This window comes from Ambystoma mexicanum, chromosome 12 (genome assembly GCF_040938575.1).
Source record: "Ambystoma mexicanum isolate Mex_15411 chromosome 12, UKY_AmexF1_1, whole genome shotgun sequence".
In the NCBI taxonomy this organism is placed as follows: domain Eukaryota; kingdom Metazoa; phylum Chordata; class Amphibia; order Caudata; family Ambystomatidae; genus Ambystoma; species Ambystoma mexicanum.
In genome coordinates, this window is record NC_090936.1 from 526574589 (window position 1) to 526596601 (window position 22013).

The 22013-nt window shown below is 45.5% G+C and overlaps 1 protein-coding gene across 2 annotated transcripts in view; it reads right to left on the reverse strand.

Moving 5' to 3' along the window:
• Positions 1–1614: 1614 nt before the first annotated feature.
• Positions 1615–22013, reverse strand: part of LOC138513745 (scavenger receptor cysteine-rich type 1 protein M130-like) — a 490460-nt gene continuing 470061 nt past the window's right edge. Inside the window, exons 8-9 of one of the 2 annotated variants that reach the window (XR_011281805.1) lie at positions 13700–13742; positions 1615–1945 (exon numbers count right to left, since the gene is read on the reverse strand). The gene's annotated coding sequence lies outside the window, so the exon portion shown is untranslated. The remainder of the gene's footprint in view (positions 1946–13699; positions 13743–22013) is intronic. The other variant, XM_069628827.1, reaches the window with a different exon arrangement.

Consider the following 22013-nt stretch of genomic DNA (forward strand, 5'->3'; position numbering starts at 1 on the left):
GCCGACATCGTCAGATGGAGGTGAGTGTCCACACAAAACACTGCACTGTGAAACATGAGGTAATTCCCCAATTGTGACCCTTAAATCATCTCATGGATGTGGCCATCAAACATACATGCACACAATCCTGCCCATATGCGGTTCACATCCCAACACACACACATGCATGCATGCAGCACCACAGACACGTGTCACCCAGACTCATGCATGAATGACCCATCCAACAGTCGTACAACCTGTATGGCCAAACATGAAGTGCAAAGGCGTAGAACAGCATGAACAACAACATCTGCATGAAGCACGTTGACCAATCACCAGTGCCATCCCTTTCTTTGTCCCCCACAGGCTCACAAACTGACAGCGATGAGCAGGACACTGCGACGCAGGCCCCACCCGCTAAGAAACAACCGAGGGGAAAGGAATCATGCAACATTGCCAGTACGTCGAGGGGCACAGGAAAGCGTGCACTCCCGGAGAGGGCCAAACCCATAAGAACACCCACGTCACCCAGACGTAAACGCACGCCTGAACCAATTGCAGCACCCACTCCAGAAATCCCCACCCCGCGCACGATCCATCCGCAGAAGGGACACTGCCTGCTGCCAATAGCTCCATCGGCGAGGCAGCTGCCACGGCACCCATGTCCGATGTGGAGGACACTTGTAACTCGCCCATTCAACAACATACACCCAGCCCCCAGCAGTCAAAACAACCGAGCCCACTCCCCACATCACATTCCAGCAGCCATGGTCATTCTGGGGGTGAAATCGTGGCAGGGTGCTGGAGTCCACCGGTGTCATCACCTGATGCTGGACCAATACAACAACGTGCGGCACCCACCGCACAACGCAGACATAGAGGCCATGACATGGCCATCATCAGACAGCGGCAGGAGGACATCACTGAGCTGGTTGGCCAGCATGTGGATGAGGCTGCACTTGCGAGGGAGGAGTGCAGGGAGCATGCAAGGGACATCAGACTAGCCATAGAAGCCAGCACCAACAGGCTATGTGAGGAAATTTCACTTGTGAGGCAGGTCCTCACACGCATAGCAGAGGCGATGGACAGGCAGAACCCCCCACCGGCACCGGACCAACCGTGCACCACCTCCTCTGCCAGCTCAAGGCAGACCAGCCCCCGGTGCAGGTCCTTGCGGGCTATGTGACACACAACCTCTCAACCCCCCAATAGTGGCAGTGGGGATGGAAACTAGGGCCAGCAAGATGTTGCTGACACATGTACAGCTATGCAGAACTGATGTACAAGCCATTTATGGGAGTGTTGTGGGGGGAGGGGGGAAATTGTGTTTTGGGAGTGTTGTGGGGCAGGGGGGAAAGGGGGTTTTGGGAGTGTTGTGGGGGTAGAGGGGAAAGGGTATTTGCGTAGTTGGGTCCATGCACTTCTTTTACTTAAAATACATAATACGCACTGGTGACATGAGAAATCACAGGAGTGGACAATTTCATTGTGTATGTGTGCTTTACTGGTGGACAGGCCACAGTGTACATTTCACCACAAAACCCAGTGCCCAAATACCCACATCCATTGAACAATGTTCATCCATGTGTATTAGAAATTTTAGCACGTCCCTCCTGGGCATCACCACCTGCATTGCCTGCAGCCCTGTCTCCTCCCTCCTCATCCCCATCATCATCCTCAGCAGGTGGTTGCAGTTCAATGTCAGGGGGCATTGGCACATTCCGTCTGATACACATATTGTGCAGCATGACACATGCCATGGTGATCTTGGCCACCTTCTCATGCCTGTACAGGAGTGCCCCACCCGACCTGCTGAGGCACCGGAACCATGCCCTCAAAAGGCCAAATGTCTGCTCAATTACCACGCGGGTACGGGTATGTGCACGATTGTATTCCTCATCGTTCCTGTTCTGTGGGTTTCGTACAGGGGTAAAGAGCCACCTCTTCAGGGTATAGCCAGCATCACCTGCATGGGTGCAACAATGGGTATGTGTAAGTGTTTACATCAAGTGGAACCTGTACATATCACACAAATCAACTTTACATTGTGAATGACATCCACAAATCCCTGCATGCATGGAGGCAATCAAAGTAACTGCAATGTGGGAAAGTGAGGTAGTCCTTGCAAGTGTACATGCACCGTGTTTGCCTATGGCAGTGTTAGGCAGAAACCTGTGCAGTTCCCTTAGGGACCACTGCAAAAGGCTTAAGACTACAGGTGTTGGCAGTAAACCTAATTGGTAGAAGCCTGTACCACCCAGATTTACCTGGTAGCTGTGGCTGAGCAGCCAGACTTCTCTCAAGACAGTATATAGAGTATACACAATAGGTACAGAGATACAGTAGCACAAGCAAACACTGACCAGAGCTTTGGTGTAAAAGTATATAATTATTTATTTAAAGACACACTTGTAAATTACACTAGCACAAAAAGAGGTAAGTAAATTCAACACACAAGTCACTATTATAGATATACAACCCTGATTACTTATTAGACAAGTCTTAGTGAGAAACACCACTTATTTTCAGACAGAGGTGAGCGCTTAACCTAAGATGGCACTCTAATAAGTTATAAAAAAAAGGGAGGGAAAAGGCAGAGTTATGAAAGCACACAATTTCAATACTCTTAAAAGAACCACAGTGAGGCAGGTTAGGCAAAGTCTACTGGAGAGCAAGGAAGTTCAAATGCCAGGCCCACTCTTAGAGAGAGCAAGTGAAATGTGTCCAGGATCACACAGTGGGGTTATGCCCAAAAGAGTCTTTGTAGATAGATTAAAAAAAAAGGATGAGATCAAGTCAGGAAAAGTTAGTTAACAGGCCCCAGGCTAACCCAGGTTAGAAAGTCGAGGATTTACTGTCACCATAAACGATCTGTCGCAAGGGAAGCCAGGCGGGACACAGTACCTGAAATGGGAAGAACGCTCCAACGGGGGCAGTTGTTCCTGGCAGCGGGTGCAAGTCGGTGTTTCGTCCAGAGGAAGAGGAGGTCTCGACGTGGAGGAAAGATGATGGTCGTTGCACTGCCAGGGAAGAAACCAGCCGCTGAGTTCTCCGTTAACAAGGTGCTACCCTTTTATTCGCGGAAGTGGTAACCCATGGTATCCCGGTTGCCGGGGTGCTTGGCACAGGCAAGGCAGCCACGAGATGATCCAGGAAGGCGAAAAGACGGGCAAACTGGTTATCCCCACCAGTCAAAGGAAGAAGACTCTCCGGGCTGGAGATCTCCTCTGTCGTCGGGAAAAGTGGTGAGACGGTTCAGCAGGGCTCCACCAGTGGTGTCGTCATTGCAGGTCAGCTCGGCTTCTCCCTCCTCGGATTCTTAAGGTCCTGTGGCGACTTCTGAAGTTCCAGTCCCCAAAGCCCTGCTTTTATGCAGAAAACCCCCAATCATCAGTCCTAGCTGTCACTCAAACATGCTAAGTGGTGAGCCGGGCGGCTCTCCACTGGGCCAATCACACCAGAGTGCGACTTGAGTTGCCAAGGCAACTCAGTCCAGGGTGCCTAAACCCCCTCCCACATCCCCTGTGGTGCCCAGACAGAGTGGCACCACTTTTGGAGGCTTCTGTGGAGAAGCCCGCCAAAAAGTGGAACAAAGGGCTCGACTTGGGTTGGAGTCACAGAAGCGAACACAAACGCCATTTTGGAACCGAGTTTTGGCGAAAAATACCAACCAGTGAATTTAAATTAATGTAATAAACCGGCTGTATGTTCGAGGCTATATTAAAAAGTGGTAGCCTCGAACAATGGGAAATTCCCATAGGAATATATTCGCGGTCGAATATAAAAAGGTAGTATCCACTGCTACCAAACAAAACTCGGTCTGGGGGGACTGGACAGTGCCCCCTCAAATAACAGACCCCGGGGCAATCGAATTGCCCCGACCTGTACATCCACAATATGATGGTTTGTACTGGTTCTGTTCACAATTTAAGACTAGTAATGTAAATGGTGACTTTACATGCCCTGGGAGACGGTAGTCAGTCCCAGGGTATGGAGTCTATGTATGGGGGTCGCTACGACACCCCTGGGTTACTGCACGGAGGGTGCTGTGTAATCCACTTACCAAAAACACATGAAACCCTATGGGGTAAAGGACCCCATAGCCCATAAAACACATACAAAGTCAAAGGAACACCTCAAATCATGTCTAAGAGTGGGAGAAAACGAGTCTCACTCTTAGCAGGAGAAAAAAATAAACCCCAAAAATCCCACAAAGCTGCTGGGGGACTCACTAGGTTTGGGAAATTTACAGAGAATTCTCCCTAACACTCGCCCCCCCGGACTAAGGGACAGGAGGATTTAATCCACTCCTGGATGAATCTCATACCTCTAGTCGATGACATACATCCTAGAGAGACCATCAGCATTTTGGTGTAGACACCCTAACTTATGTTCAATGGTAGAGTCAAATGTTTTCCTTTGTAAGCTATATGACCTACAAACCCTTTGAGGAACATTAGTATTTTTAAAGTTATAGGGGATCTGGTTGACCAGTCCCTCAGAAGTTGGTACAACTTCTAAACCTGTGTTAGGCTTTTTCAAGGGGTTCTTATAAAGGATTTCCCTTAGATCTAGAGGGGCCTCCAGAGGTCTGCACCACCTCTCTTTTGGGAGAAGGTTGGGTTTTAGGGCTCTTGGTTGGAGGTGATGGAGACAAGCAAGGTACATGCTTCTCCTTCCTCTTAGATCTACCTTTACCTACTTTAGGAATTTCCCCCTTAAGACTATGAATTGAGTTGGAGTCTTCTGTGGAAGGTCCAACAGTCTGAGGGTTTTTAGCCTTAGACTTTTCTTTTCTGGTTTTCCACCAGCACTGAGAATTACCAGTTCTCTTAGGCCTAGTTAGGGGTCCAGTTGGTCTATCCACCTCTTCCTCAGAAGCAGGGGAGTCAGACTCTAAAACTGGGGGAATAATGATGGAGCTTGGTTCGGGCTCCCATTTCCCTAACATTTAGCCTGAAATTTGCCTGGGTCAGAGGTCAACTTACCAACACAAGGGCTTGGAGTGGGGTTCTCAGTAGAGGTTCCCACAGGCTTACAGTGGTTCCTTAAGGTGGCCTCTCTAGCCAATTTGGTTTGGTTCTGGGTCTCCATACTGGGAGGCCTGGGGGTACTGGATACTACTCCTAGAGTTCTTAGATCATTCCCTACCAGGACTCTCCCAGGCACCTCAGTCTGAACACTGACAGGAATCCTCGCTGTCATGTTATTACACTGAATGAGGGCTGGTAGAATTGGAACTATTTGGACAGGGCCTCCAGACATCTTAGTGGGACCTTTGGGTGCCTTAGCAACATCCTCAGGACTGAAAAAGCTTTCATCCACTACTGTTTTGCTGGCCCCAGAGTCTCGCCTGGCAGGAGTATCCTGGCCATTGACAAGAACACTGTCCACATAATAAACTTTAGAGTTTTCTGGTATGGAGTTGTACACACTCCTATTCTGATCACTAACCAGATCCATGGACTCTACTGTTACACTTGCTTGAAGACCCAAAGGTTCTTCAGCAAAGACTTCAAAGTGAGCACTAGCCATTTGGGCTTCCTCCTCAGGAGTGAAGGCTAAGGAGACTGTGCTGATCCCTGCAGGTTTACCCTTACATCTGGGATCTCCTTTGATGTGGTCAATTGCCCCACAGAGATAGCATGTTCCAAATGCTCTCTGAAAGGGTGGCTCTGACCTCCTTCTGGTTTGTGACCAGAGGGTACACTAGCCTGTTGTGGTTTACCCTGGGGCTTACCCTGGTTATTTTGTTGTTTGGGGCCCTCTTTGGGTTGGGAGGTATTAGAAGTCTCTTGGTTCCCTTTTTGTGGCTGCTTTCCCTCATCCTTTTTCTGAGTGACCCCTGAATCCTTTTGAGTGGCCCTGTTGGCAACCCACAAGTCAGCAGCCTTAGCTAGCTTCCTGGAATCTAATTCCTTTGAATCAGCCAAGTGCTGTCTGAGCTCAGGAGAGCAGGCATCATAAATTGACTCCAACATCACAAGATTCTTTATTCCCTCATAAGTGTTCACCTTGTAACCCTTAATCCATCCTTCTAAGTTCTTCAAACTTTCACTCACCCAGGTAGCCCAAGGGGTACCATCATGCTTTTTGAGGGTCCTAAACCTCTTAAGGTACTGGGAAGGGGTCTTCCCAAATCTAGCTATCAAAGTTAGCTTCACACATCCATAATCCTTCTTATCCTCTCCCCCAACTCCATTACCACATCAGTTGCAACAAGGGGGAGCCTAGAGAACAACCAGGAAAGTAACTCATTTCCTGTAATGTTCTGGAGCCCATGATTATATTCAAACAAACTCAACCAATCCAACACATCCAACTTAGGCTCATACATACCCACCAACTCCTTAGGCATCCGGGGTCTTTTGGGACTGGAACTCCTAGAGGATTTGGAGAGAGAAGCACTTTCCACAGACAATTCTTTTCATTTCTAGCTCATGGTTGAGCTCCATTTCTCTGAGCCTTAGTTCTTGGTGCCGTTGTTCTGTTTGAGCACTAATTCTTTTGAATTCTAATTCAAGCTTCATTTTTTCTAGTTCCATATATTGGGAATTAAGTGTGGGACCTGGTAAAGGTCCAGTAGGTACAGCTGGCATGGCTGGTAGAGGCCCAGGGGAGACAACTCTATTATCTTCACCCTCCTCTTCTGCTTCTGACTCAAAGTTATCAATACTAACATTCATATCAATATCATTGCTGTTATCTACAGTTGCTGGAGTGGTAGGTTCCTCTGAACCACCATCCAGACTTTGGTTTGCTGACAACCTTTCTATTAGCTCCATTTTCTTGCCTTTAGTCAGGAGATTCTTATGCTTACAGAGAACTCTTAAACAATCAGCAGTTTTTGTAGCAAGGGACTCTTGACTATAACTTTCCATAGTTGACAGGATTAGAAAATAACTTTTTTAGTGCTAAGCTTTGTGGTTAGTTGCACCTAGGTATCTATAAGCACGCTAAAATGTATACTCAATACAAATCCCACCCCTGCCACCAGTATTAGGCAGAAACCTGTATGCACTCAAGGGCACATATCCGTTGTGAGGCTGTTCAGCGTACATTTCCAATGTCCATTTTGGCTGCATGTAGCTGCATTGTGTTATAGAGGTTATGTTCTGATGTGCAATGTGCATGTGGATGGATATGGCATGTTTGAGGTAATGGATTCATTAATGCGTCAGGTCCATTGTGGGCTGCCTCGGTGGACAGTGGTGTAAATCTGTATGTCCATTGTTTATCTTGACAACTATTCACACCCAGTTGGAGTATGCATCTCCCCCCCCCCAATCACACCCAGTTGGAGTATGCATCTCTCCCCCCCAATCACACCCAGTTGGAGTATGCATTTCCCCCCCCAATCACACCCCACATCACTCTGCCATTTGCTTGCCCTGCTACTCTACAAGTAGTCACAAACGTTGTCCCGCATGTCGCTCCATGTAGTGTGGTATCGTTGAGTTCCGCAGGACCATTGAATCATGGGTTGATCCAGGATATCGGGCACAACAATGTGTGATTATCTTGTTAGAGTCACATACCATTTGGACGGTTATGGAGTAGTATTGCTTTCTGCTACGGTAGACTGCCTCATTGGCATGTGGGACCCCCAATTCCACATGGGTACAGTCGATGGCCCGATGCAACTTGGGATGCCTGCCAGTGAATGGAAGCCAACTTTGGTGTTGGAGATCTCCTGGGCAGTCCGTGGCAGGGATATGTGTTCAGTTGTGTGCTTCAGGAGGGCATCGAGCACCTGGTTCAGCGTGCGTGAGAATACTGGTTGTGATATGCCATGCATCTGCCCTACCGTATGCTGGTAGGCGCCTGTGGCCAGGAAGTGGAGCACAGTAACCACCTTCAGTAGAGGGGGGATGGCAGTATGGATGTCTATGAGGCTGACAATGTTGCTGTGTATCATGTCCACAATGGTGGTGATGGTATCCCGGTCCAGACGGTACAGGGTGTGTATCTGCTCAGGGGTTAGGTTGAATGGACTGGCTCTGATCCTGGGGATTGGTGGCTGCCTCTGTGGTATGACTAGGTGCACTGGTGGGGCTTGCTGGGACTGTCTCGCCCTCCTCCTCCTGCGTCTCCTCTGTGCTGCCTGTTGTTGCTGCTGCTGCTGCAATGCAATCATGTCCTCCAGCCCATGTAATGCTGCTAGTATTGGAATCATTTTGGTGTGTGAATGGGTGTGGGAAGGGGTGTGGTTTGCTCCTTTTGTGCTGGCCCAGTCTCCATTGCCTCCACCTGTGCTGATTGTGGCCACCTGTGGCAGTTGGGAACACTGCACATGACCCTTAACGGGTGGTTCGCGATGCCGGTATTTCCGCCATGACGTTATGGGCTTTTTGGGCCTGCTCCATGCCGCTATTAGCATGTCCGCATGTCTTGTGATGGACTCCTATTTCCGCCATGTCGCTATTGCCGACATGACGGGTTGCGCGCCCGTGAGCTTGCCGCTATTAGAGGCACCGTTCTTAGCGGTGCCGTTAATAGCGGTTAGGCTGGTCGTAATTGGTAGGGGCGGTTAGCGATGCCCGTAATCCTTTACCGGCATCGTTTTTCCCATACCACCTACCGTGTAATGAGGCCCGATGTATTTTACATGTAAAGCACTTTATTTCAATATATTGCATCTTGGCCTTCTGTCCATGTGGAAGCATATTTCTTTAATCTGACAGTTGAAAGGACATGACTGTTCATTCAGAATTATCCACACATGGATTCCTGCTTACATGTGAAGGCGGTGTCCACTTAACAACAAGGTAGGCCTTTCCATTTAAATAATGTCAATTTGTATGTTGGAAAGTAAGTGTTTTATTCATTTCAAATGAAATATGTCACTTGGCTTCGCCTTTAGTTGTATGGCACAGTTCCTTCTTTTTATTTCCAAATACACTGAATTTTCATGTACGGTGTTTCATGTATAATGCTGCTGTTTGTCTTTCTCAGTCATAATGTGCCTTTTCCCATTATACATGAAGTCAGCATTTGCAGAAACACATGTGTTTTGGAATCCATTGGGCACATGCAGCAGTATTAAAGTTCAAAGGAACACTTTCCTTCAACTGGGTGCCTCTCCATTTTAGCAAGGTTCAGTGAGGGCCAATTTTCGCATTCGCTGGGCCTCAGTTATATATTGTGGGTTTAGGCTGTCCTGCATGTTTCAATGGGTCTCTTCTATCAGCCAGCTTAAATCCTGCATTGGAGGCCTAGCTTGGCCCTTTTAGAGCATGTCATTCTGCGGCTAAATGTATTCCCCAAAAAGGAGAGACACAGCCATTCAGTCTTTTTGGCAGAGCCATGCTGCCTGACCAGAATACATTTAACCCTTCCATATCTGGGCTAGGTTCACAGTGGACACATCTATGATATCAATGTGTTGTGACTTTAATGCATATGAGAGATACTAGGCACCATACCTCAAACTCAGGTATGGCTTATATTTAAAGTTTACGACTGCCACCAGAATAGTAACTCACATAGTTATGTGGTTTGGGAACATATGTGCATATCTTAAATGCAACCACTGTGAGGAAGTGACTTGGCTGTCACTGCAGGTCTCAAGAGGGCACCCGTGACCTCACAGGTGTACATTATGCTTTTGGCGTGGAGCTTATAAAAGGGGAGACATGGTTAGCAGGAAAACCTTTCTGCGATCTAATTACCTGCACGATTTTATTAATTCATTTTTAAAAAAGCCAGGTCTTTCACACTCCTGCCAAATGGCAATTCCTCACAGGTCCTGACCCACATTGGATTGGTGTTACTGTGACATGGCATGTTTTATTGGGAATCATGGGTGAAGGTAGTATGATGAGTATTCCTGTGTGGTACGGGCTCACATTGGTGTGGACCCCCTACATCTATTTCTTTATTGTGGCATAATATTTTGTACGGAGCATTAAGGGACACAGTGTGGGCACATTATTTTCCTGCGACTTGGAATGTGTTACTGGGCACGAAGGGTGAAACCAACATGAGTATTCCTGCTTGGCTAGACTTGCCTTCATATCTGAAGCCAGTCTGGATTTATTTTGTTATTGTGGCCTGGCATGTATTACTTAACATTAAGGGTAAATCAAACATACGTGTTTATTACCTGGCTAGACTTGTCTACATTGGTGTAGCCAACCTGGACATATTTTCCTACTGTGGCATGGCATTTTGTACTAGTAAAGCCAACAGGAGAATGTGCTCTCTGCTCATTACACATCTCTGCTCATACAGCGTGTTTAGTAAAGGTGACTTTACCTGGTTGTTGATGATTGTAGTCATTTAGTCAGATAACCTTTTGAGGGTTATGGTGAATGTCTATGAACATGTGTTGGGTGGGAATGCCACCTGCCCTGAGTCGGTGTGCATATGTGTGTTGCTCTCTGTGTGCAGAGAACACTCACTCATGTGTCCATATGGTAAAAGTTCTGACAAAAGAAGAATAATAGGCCATGCTTTGAGAATATACATAGTGAGTAATCTATACTTGAAAGAGACATTTAATAATGGCATTGTTAACATAACGTTGATGCTAGAGTATGTAGTTTGACAAAATTCTCTGTTTCTGCTATGGTGTGGAAACTTGGAACACCAACAGGTGGCATGTATTCTGTGCTCAGTGCTGCTGAACACCTTTTAAAGGTTATTCCATGTGTATGATATCTTGAATGAGGGATGCAGAGGTCTGAACCGAAGGCCATTCTGAGCCCTTGTTAATGGCTGAGGTTTGGTCTTGCTAAAAATTTGTGAAATGGAGAGAATCAGGAATTACCTTTAACAACGTAGGAGGTGACTGAATAGTAGAGCATCCCATAAACCTTAATTGTCCAGATTATGTCCTCAAACCAAGTTTCTGCACCTTTGCAGGAATCTGAATAATGTGTTCAATGGTATGCAGCCTTTTGCTTGTGATCTATTGATCGCGGGCAACAAGGACAACATACCGAAGGCTGCAGCAGAAGGCTGCAAGCAGGCTGAGCCTCACACCACACATGAGTGTGCACAGGAGCTGACAGTATCAGCCTCAGAGCAGCTCGTAAGAGGAAAGACCCTGGCGTGGAGAAAAGATAAGTGGGTGTGTGTGCGCCTGTGTATGTTTTTGTATGTGAGGTGTGAGGGGTGCAATGTTTGCGGAAGGGAGAGGGAGCAAAAAGGGAGCACAAGGGATGAAACCCCTGATTAAAAGCAAATACTGCTAGTGTGGGAGAAGTAGAGGATAGGAGCTGGTCAGGGGCTCAGGAGGTAAACCCTCCTAAATAGCAATTTCAAAAATTAAATAAGTGCATACATCAATTGGAACATATTCAAAAGATTGTTGATCAGTTAGGTGGCCCCGTTTTGTAGTGCTTCAGGGAAAGTCTTTGAAGGTTTGAGGCATGTTATGTGTTGGCCAGAGGTGGATGGGAAAGAGACTTGCCTAAATGAGCGGGAAGGGGTGATGGCTAGGGGCTATGCAAGGCGTTACACACGTTTTTATTTTTTATTAATTTAGGGTATTTATTGAATGCAAACCTTGCTTCGAGATGCAGCAGAGCAGTGTGCATTATTGGTTAATAGGATTACATGTTAGGAGCAAACATACAACAGGGTTGTGTTAAATTATAGTTGAGCAACAAGGGCAGTTATTGGGGATGAGGTGGGGTCGGCTGGGGGTGGGATCAGGGCTTTTATGGTTATGGAGAACATGCTCTTTGAAGAGCTGGGTCTTGTGCCCATTTGTGAGATACATGCGGGTGACTGCGAGTCTAATATTAATGGGTCTGAGGTTCCAAAGCCTGTAGGGACAGATCAAGAAAGCCTAGTTCCTGTTTTTTCATTTTTACAATTTGACAACTGTAATCTGAACATGTTCTGGCTTCTTGTGGAGTATTGGCTGCTAGAGACAGTGACCTTATCGGCCAGGTGTGATGGAGCAAGCAAGGTGACAGCTTTGTCAATGATGCAGCCGGTCTTGGATGTGATGGGTGCTTGTAGGGGCAACCAATGTAGTTCAATGAGTATGGGTGCAATGTGGTCAAATTTGCAGAAGCGTCTGATGTGGCAGGCTCTGATGTGGAGGATGCTTCACATTGGTACCAGAGTGGAGGTGGGTAGGCCTGTGAGCAGGGAGGTCCCACCATGTAGGAGAGAAATGTGGAATGTCTATACCATGGATTGGAAGTTATTGTCTGAAGGAAGAGCTTGATTTTCCAAAAACAAGCTAGCTGGTACTGAGCTCTCAGGTTTCTCTTTGCAATGCATGTTATGAAGGACAGGTAACTGTTATTGTGGAATCCCAAGGACTTGGAACATGGTATCATCAGTGGGGGGAAATCAAGCTCTAGATCTGGGTATGTTTGGTGTTATTGGAGAGATGGGGGAATTCTATTTTAGTGCGGTTCAGTTAGATATGTGCTAGATATCCAGATTTGTAACAGCAGGAGGCAGGCATTGGGCTGGTATAATTTGATGGACGATATTTTGAGGTTGATTTGTGTAGCATCTGCTTAGTGGTGACTATGGATTTTGTGATTGGGAAGGAGGGATCCCAGGGTCTCCATCTAGAGGTTGAAGATCAAGGGTGGAAGGATGGATCCTCAGTAAGTGAACGGTAGTGGGGTTGATATTGAGGTATGCATCTGGATGAACTGATGCTAGTCTTGTCAGAATTAGGTTAACCAATGGAGGATAGTCTCAGTAATTCCCGTGTGGTGGTTTAGTGTGTCAATAAAGACGTGATGCAGTGTTGTACCCTCAAGAATGTATTGATCTGTGATTGAAGTGCTGGGTGTTAGATCATATGAACCTTGAAAGGACAGGATTATGCTCATACGGCTAGGATGTAGGGATGCCTTGTTGACTGAACCATGGAAGGTAACGTTTTAACCCATTGCTGACACTGTTTGAAACTGACCAACTGCTTGAACAGAATGTGGACCCTTTCACTTCGAGAGTGTTTGTTGTTCCTAAAGATGCCCCGTTCATCCTCTGGCTGTCAATAGATAGTTGGGCATAGGTGTACCTTTTGATATTCTTTCTTGGAACGATCCGGCATGGGCCACAAATCTATGCTAGCATGCAGAGAAACGAGGGCAGGGGGTTGTAGATAGGGATCAGGGTTACTGGGGTGACCATGACCAGTGTACATGGGATTGGTGGTGTGGGAGTAGCTGTCATCAATTCAGTGTTGCCATCAAGGGCGAAATGGTATGGCATTCAACAGTCAATTCAAGTGGGTACAGTGTCAAGGGGCAGAGGTGGGTCATTGGGTGGATAGCTAAAGGTGTGGAGGTGAAGACAGTCCATGGAGGCCTGGCAGCGATATTTGAGGGGGATGGGCTGCTGGGGTGGAAGACATGGAAGGCCAGAGAAGAATTCAGGGGTTCCTACCGTGGTTCTTCCTCGGTTATATACTGAATATAAAAAGTGATGACCCCTGCCAGTACTACCTGTGAATATCCCTGCCTCTTGACCTGTGCACATCCCTGTACATGTCAGTAAAATCCTCTGCATCAAGGTGCAGGCTCTTTTGTGGGCACCAAAAAGTCCTTATTTGTCATTAGAGGAAAATTCCTATACATCATCAACTTCATCACAAAGATCATAGACTGGATCTGGTCCCAGCTCCTTTTCTCACCCAATGGTGTGGTTTGCCGACCTATTGCGCAATGCTTCCTCTTTCACACTTCTTGCACCTCCACTCCTTCATCAAGTTTGTAAGAAAGATGCTCTAGCCCCTTACCCTTCTCAAACTTGATGTTGTCATCCAGTGGCAATGCCTTCTCCTAGACGATTTGCAGCAGTGGTAGAGGCGTTGCCATTAAAGAAAACAAACATCCTGTTAATGTCATAAATCCTCGCAAATGGGAATCACACAGCATGCAACACTGTGGCTCTGTTCATACTCTTCCAATAGCAATAGCAAATTAATGATGCCCTCACAAATAGGAAGAAAACAATACACAATACAGAGTGCTGTAACCCCAGATGAAACTCTTCCAATGACAATAGAAAATGAGACCCCCTCGAAAAAGGGAAGAACACAACGCTCATTCATCTTTCCCCACACAAAACTCTTCCAATGAAAAATGTACTAGTTTAAATTTGGGGAAGATACAGGAAAGAGAGACACTGTACAGCACAGCAATTTACCCTTGGTCGTGAAGATGTCTTTGTTCATTCTTAAAGGCACTGAAACTTTACTGTCCTTTTGGCAAATGCTTTTCTCCTTTGAGGTATTTTCCTTTTTATAGCAGGCACCTCAGGATCCAACACTGATCTTTTGACAACATGAGCTGTGTGTGTGAAATGGTCAGACAGTTGTGGAACAGCTGAGTCTCCATTTGGAAATCTGCAATTGTTAACAGGTTGAGCCTTGGATAAAATTATGGTAAGAACTGAACTAGCATTAATGGTAGCATTTGCAATCTCTCCCTTGACCTTAAAAACTTCAAGGACCATAGTCTGGTCAGCAGAAGTTCTATTATTCTTTTTGTAAGTGTCACTATTCTACGGGAAATTGACTTTTTGAGGGCATTGGTTACACTATGCAGGAAGGTATTGCTATCTACTTGGGAAGTAAAGTAGCACCAGGAACCCTTGATCAACCCAGAATTGAAGCTCAGGACAGCCATTCTGCTGTGAATTAGTGGGAGTGGGGAGATTAAGCTGAGCTGTGATTTTACACAAGCTGCTGTGGTCATTCGTCCAGTGACAGGTGTTGGGGAAATGGGGGGTTCACTGAGAAAGGCAGCATTCCGGGAGGTGGAAGGGATTCTTCAACAGGATCCAGTAAAAAGGAAATGGCTCATTCACAAATAATTATTAATATTTGTAATGGGCGGAGAGTTAAGCAAAATCAAAGTAAAAGTGCTTTGCCCATCTGGAGGAGGGACATTTTGATATATGGAGGGATTATATTGATGAACTTTTCCAGTTCCACAGACAGTGGGATCAAACAGGGTAGTAGCTAAATAAGCAAATAACTCACAGCCAAGCAATTCCTCTCCACTACCCAGATCCTGCCTGCCTCAATGATTCCGTGTCTTTATATTCACTGTATATGCTATCACTGGAATGGAGCTCCTTGTTTATATCCCGCAAAGTGGCAGGAGTTGAGTGCACCCAAAATACATCTGTGTGAAAAGAAAACTTTAGATTGAACAAAAACAACTCAACTGATCAATTTGAAATGCTGCTCTGCATGCTTTTATATGACCAGTAAATCGACCTAAGCAAAAATAAGGGTGATGGCTGGAAGGTTTTGAATTAATCATAAACACATGCATGGCTCTGGGTAACCCTCCTGCGCATTGTTTTACAGCCTGCCAAACATTACGGAAGAGGAAAGTCAATAAGCAAATACGGCTGGATCCCACCCCAAATGGGCCAGTCCAGCCCAAACAGCTTGATTAAACCCCACTGTATGGGACCACAAGAAACTACTGATATGTGTTGGGCTTAAAATCAATGGCATGGACAGTTGCCCTGGGAAGTTCCACAGTCATCCTATCATCACATTTATGGTACATTTTCCTGACATAAATAAATGCTATAAATGAAAAGAAAAGATGCTTGGTAGTATCTGTACTCGGAAAATAACTTTGCTGGGGACATTCAAACCTTATTTCCCAGTGGGTTGAGGGGTTCTCTTGATCAAAGCTGGGCTCTCATTTGATTGAGGGGTTCACCACAAGAGTAGCTAAATTCTATTCCACCAGGTCTGTGGGAAATGAGGCATGCCTGAACACCCATGTGCCTGAAAATGGTACAATCATGCTTGTTGTGGACATGGTATGCATGCCCATTACCTACGACCCATTTAAAATGACAAATTAACTTAAAGTGGCAAAATCATAGACAGTTTCTCGCGCTGCTATATTGGCTGCCTAATAGAAATAAAATGGGTCAGAAATAGTGCTGAGATTTTCTAGCGAGATGGCTTCATGGGAATTTAAAAAAGGGTGAAATTTACAAATGCCTCATTCAATTACAGCAACTACTTAGGGCTGCAAGGATGCAGCTATGCCGGTTACCTGAGGCCCCCCTTTCGTTGGGAACCACAACTGGAAGAAGGCACTACAGCTCACTGAGACCCAACTGGCAACCAGGTAGGAACAAGGGATTGGCCACCAGCTTCTGGCATGACCAGACCTGTAGCCTATGTAACCTAAAATAATGAGCAGCCAGAACCTGGGAGGTTGGTTAAGGACAGCACCTGCTTGTTGGTTCACTGACCAAAAACAATCTAATAACATAAAGGTTCTAAGAACAACCTCTTTCCCCAGCAGGTTTATTGTGACTTTTAGTGTGCATAGTTTGGCTAGGTTATGGCATTGAAGCGCTTTGCCTATCAGCGCGGCAAAGGTGGAATATGGTAAAACATTCAGTAACGCTATCGAAGAGTAGAGTAGCTCGGAATGAGGACGGAGGATAGGTAAGATACTCAGGAAGTCATGAGAAGGAAAAGCTAGAGGAGCTATGTGTACAATTGGACCCAATTTATCCTGGGACTTGTCTGTATTGTATGGGGCACAGTGCCGAAAGGAGGGATCGCTGGACAGAGGTGGTCGCAGTGCCAGGGTATGTCTGGAATTTACTCACCGTGTGGTGAGCCTGAGCATGTTGAAGCCATGCCTAAAAAAACACATATTGCAAAACCTTTCTGCTTACTTCCCTAGGCCCTCCACAACATCTGGGAGAGGTTGTATGTCAGATATCCGAATTTGCCAAGTTGGCAAAAGCTCCTGAAAAGCGAGCAAAAACAACCTCAGATCTTCATTTCCTCATTTATGTTATGGTTACTATAATGATTCTATTTATATTCTTGACCAAACCCTAGGCTTGTGCTTCTGGGCAGAGTGCTTAAGGACACAAAACCTTTGTTTGCCTCAGCAGTGATCAGACCTGTGAGCCTTCCACAGTGTCTTGGTGAGTCAAGACATGCCCTTTTACATCCTGACCAATGCTCCCAAACACCTTGAGGCTAGAGACACAGTCATGAACCGGTAGGCCCCATCACACAACTTTTCCTATGATATGATGATAACATGTCTGTTTTATTTTGCATTTGCATAGTTAATGTGACCTAGTCTTGCTACTTACTCTACATTACTGAGTCCACATCAGTCTTCTCCTTTCTCGCTAGCTCTTCTTCAGAAATGCAGCTGCTGGACTTCACTGTCTGCCTGTTCATCCTTCATGACCTTTGTATTGTCTCTGTTCCCTCAGTCTGGACACAGAATGCAGCCTTAACTGTCACCACCCCTGACCTTTACCCCATCCTTAGTCTGCCTCTACCCCCTGCTTTATCCCAACCTCGGTCAATCAGGTTTCAGAATGTCATCTTCAGGTTAGCTGTTAGCTTTCTCTAATTCTTCCCACTTAATCTGCATCACTTACACTTGAGGAGACTTTACTTTAATGTAGCATGTTACGAAACACTAACTGACTAACTAACTAACTAAATATATACCAAAGCTATCAGGAAGTGATCAAGGATTTAGCTTATATTGTGCAGTATTTGATTGTATTTAGGTGCTAAACTCCCAATAATAAAGGTTGAAAGCCTCATTGAGAATGGATCCCCAGCATCAGGGGATATATAGGAACAGAACTAGGCAGTCAATGGGAATATTAAACAGTATTCAATTAACAGGGTGTGTTGCCATACTGCAGTGAGGCCATGGAAACTAACTGAACCTTTATGCATGGGCATTTAGGGATTATGAGATAGCTCAGGGTTTTGAAACAAAGGTTAGGATGGAGGGGTAGCGTGGGACGATGCTGTGGTACCTGAGATCCAAACGTCCTACTCTGGCGCTGACCAAGTGGTTCTTGGTTTAAATAAGTTTTAATTTCCACACTTGGTAAGTGTTTGCAATACGTATTGCTTTATTATTTATCTAGTGTTTCAAACACCAATTGTCATTCTTGTGACATACATTCTAGTAATTTCAGACCTCCATAGTGTACCGAATAGGTAATTGCCTAGGTTTAACTGGTGCCAACACGTGTTTCAACCTTAAAGTTTTTCTCAAGGATGTTTATAGTGCAAGTGATGATTTATCGTGACAGAGTGCCCAGTGAATAGTGCTATTTGCAGTTGTGGTAATATTTTATGGAAAAGTTAAAGTCAATTAAATTTTTGTATAATTGTTCATAAGCGAACGAGACCACAGCGTACATTTTGCATATATAATTGCATGACAAATCCGTGACAAGTGCCAGGTGTGTGCATAGTTCACATTTAGTTCCCAGTGGTATGTTAGTATTTGTACAGTGTCACATTGCCCATATGAATCAGATGAGTTACAGTTAAAGTTAATTCGGTAATGAACACATTTTATGAGCAGGGTAATGAAGTGAATATGTCGATTGGTGTGAGAAAAATAAGGAGGAAACAGAAACAGAAGTGAGATCTTGTTAGCATCCATCATTAATGCGTCTGTTTCCTGGCTTGGTAATTGCTAAGAAGGGCAAGCTTACCAGTAATGTCAATATCTTGGTTCTGGTTAGTGAGGGCTTCAGTCACTTTCAATGTTTGTACTGGTTAGTCTCTGTTGGGTTAAGTGAGCATGATGATTAATAGATGAGTTAGCTGCAGCTAGCTAAGGTTAACGCGAGTGTTCAAAAGTTAAGGCCCTTGAGTGGTGATTAGGTCGTGGTAGTTTTTTCACCCTTAAAAAATTACCCGATTGGCTGTGCTGCATGCGTCACCTGTGCTAGTTGATTAATATCATGATCCAGTCATTGGAATTGACTGTATAATAATAGTAGTATGCTGGCTGGATCTAGGTTGCGTAACTCCTCACATTGTGTTGGGTGTCTCTCCTAGGTGAATACAGCGTTAGTTGCAAATATGCTCTCCATATTCGGGTGAACCGTGCGTTGTGATAGCAAGAGTTAAGTCCAAATCTGATTATGTTGAATCGCTTATTTCACTATATGTGTAGAGGCTGAGTAGAGGTACTGGTGACCACATACCCGCCGTGCATGTTGATAAATTTAGTTTGTATCCAATGCAATGCCAGTGTTAGGTAGTTGGTTTCTATTTCATAACATTACGGAAACTGATTATCATTACGGTCTCCCTTGTGGGAGTGTCATCTTTTCTTGAACGTCAATAAGGCACAACAGTGCCACCACAAACAATAGTGTTTAAAATATCACTGCTGGTGTATGCTGCCGTAATGTTACGAACCTAGAATTTCATTTGATGTTCAGTTTTGTGATTCTGCGTGTTGGAATCCGATGAATTCGACTTGACTTGCATATTCACATGAAGGCGAGGCACCCCTCCCACAGAAATGGTGTGTGAGAACAGACTGCCCGAGCGGCGTCTCTGTGTAAATATTCTCTGCTTAATGCGGGTCTCAGAGTGCCATAGGTAGCCCCTAAGGATTGCAGTGCTCCCAAGTTCAAATATCTATAGTCAGAGTTGTAAAATACCTTGACAAGGGGGCAGTTGGCCTTCTTACCTAGTCCCGGTTGGATGTGCGTGCCGTACGTGGTCCCGCGGTGATCTGCTCGATGAAGCGATCCTGTGTAACTATCGGGGAGCCATTAAAGGAGAAAGAGAGAGAGAGGTCCCTTGATTGGTCCATGCGTGAGGGCCAGTGATTGGTGGCAGCGCTATGATGAAGTGTGGTCAAGTGAGGTTCCCCGGAAAGCAGTCCCGTTGGCGTTTAACCATTGCCTGACTAGGCTCTTTCTGTGTGCTGAATATTACCAATGGTTGAGCAACTTTGATGGATATGCCAAAAATTGCATGGATCGGGGTAGGAAAGTGACAAATGGTCTACATTATGTGTAAAGGGCATGGCAGCAAGGTGAATGGCGTAACAGCTGCGTGCCGTGTTTAAAATCAGAATTGTTGCAAAGGCTGAACCTATTGTTGTTCTGGATTTAGTTTGAGCGACCAATGCCTGTGTATGTGTGGGCAGTGGTATGTTTCTGAATAGTGAAATGAATACATAGCCAGAGGGGTTATGCAGTTACAAATACCCAACTGTTGTTAGAATCTACAAACTGTTACGTCTGGTAGAAGACAATTGTTATTGGTAACGTGCATTACAGAAATACATTCATTTCATGTTGTGTTGAGGCCCAGCAGCACATTTCTGTATTTGCAGATTAGCCTGGCTTCCTTTTGTCGTAGACTTAGTTCTCGATCCCCACCTCTTGGTTCCGTTCCAACGGTTTCCAGACCGATGAATTTAATGTCTTGTTTTTGTTCCAATTGATGCTTTTCTTGCCAATGTTGTGCAAGGGGATATTTGGCCTCTTGTGACTTGAGTGTCCCCAGGTACTCCCATATTCTGATTCGTAGCTCCCTGATGGTGCTGCCTATATACATTAGTTTGCATGTACATACAATCACATAAATTACATACTTTGTTCTACAGTTCAAAAAACCAGTGATCGTGTGGTATAGGCTGTCCCGAAAGGTGAGTCTTGGTCTCCAGTGCATATTTCCACATTGAGCAAGCGCCACATCTGAAGAACCCTTTAGGTTTAGCTGTTGTTAACCAATTGTCTTTTGTCGGTTCGTCTGTTGTCATAAATGATGGGCTAAGTATTGTTCTTAGAGTGGGGGCTTTACTGTAAGCCATGAGCGGTCTCTCCGCTATCCATGTTTTTATATCATCATTAATCTGGAGTATGTGCCAATGTTTAGCCAGTATCCTTTGTATTTTGTGACTGTCTTGTTGGTATTGCATTACATATCTTAGTTTACTATCCATGCTCTCCCCCCTTACTTTAAGCTTGAGTAGGGTCTTTCTTGAGAATGCCTGGCTTTATTGCTCACGGTTGTTATTGCCTCTTGTCTGTATCCTCTTTGTGTGAAGCGCTCCTGGGGTAGTTAGCATTCCGCTGTGAATGCTGCTTCATTGTTACAGTTTCTTCTCGCTCTGATGTATTCCCCCTTGGGAATATTGTTGATTGTGGTCTTCCGATGGCAGCTAGAGGCATGCAGTACCGAGTTTACTTCCGTTGGTTTTCTGTATGTGCTGGTTAGCATTTCCCCATTGTTGACACTAATGCTAAGATCCAGGCATTCAATTTGGTGTGGGCTGTGTGTTCCCATGAACTCTAAACCGAACCGGTTCTTGTTGAGATATTCCTTGAAGCTCCATTAGTTGCTGTTCCGTTGCTGACCAGATCATTAGAACATTGTCAATAAATCTGTGCCAACTCTGTATGTATGCTATGAAGTCCTGGTTGGAGAATACATGTGTTCGTTCAAAGTGGTTCATGAACAAATTGGGCAGAGATGGTGTGTACACTGCCCCCATGGCTACACCCTTTATTTGTCTGTAGAAAGTGTCATCAAATAGGAAGATGGTGTTGTTCAGGGTAGTGTGGCACAGCCTGTGCTGGAAAGGATGGTGAGAAGTCATGAAAAGATGTGAAGGCAAGGATGACTTACTGTTGAAGAGACCAATTAACTATTTGTTTATAAAACTGAAATAGAGTGGGGAACATGGGTTTTCTCATTTGCAGGCGCATTGGTGGGGAGCAGGGAAGTGCCTTTTGCATTGATTGAATTTGTTTAGGCCTAATGTATTTGTGGAGTGAAAGGTAAAATGTAATCAGATTTTGGAAATGTTTGGTACTAGGTGTCAGGCAGCGTTTGCTGTTGTAATTGCAATTGTTTATTTATAGAGCGCTTATACACAGGTGAATTGCTTCAAAGCGCTTCAAGGCGGGACAGGAACATGGGAACACAGAGTCATTCTTAGGCCTTGAAATTTCCAAATGATCTTGCAAAATGTCTAGCTAAACCTGGCCCGATGGCCTTACTAAAAGTACAGGCAGGTGTAAGACAAAAGGAAGGAGCGAAGGGGAAGGAGAGGCAGAAGAACATATAGGGTCTCATAGCGAGTTTGCCGGTCCGGTAACAACGGTGCCGTTGTCACCAGACCGGCAATGTACAAGTCTGTGGCCTGGTGCCGTTCCGCATGCCTGGTCTGCCCTGGCGTGCGGAACAGCACCTGGCCCTGTTCATGGAAGCACCGGCACTGTTCACGGAATCACCAGCACTACTATTAATG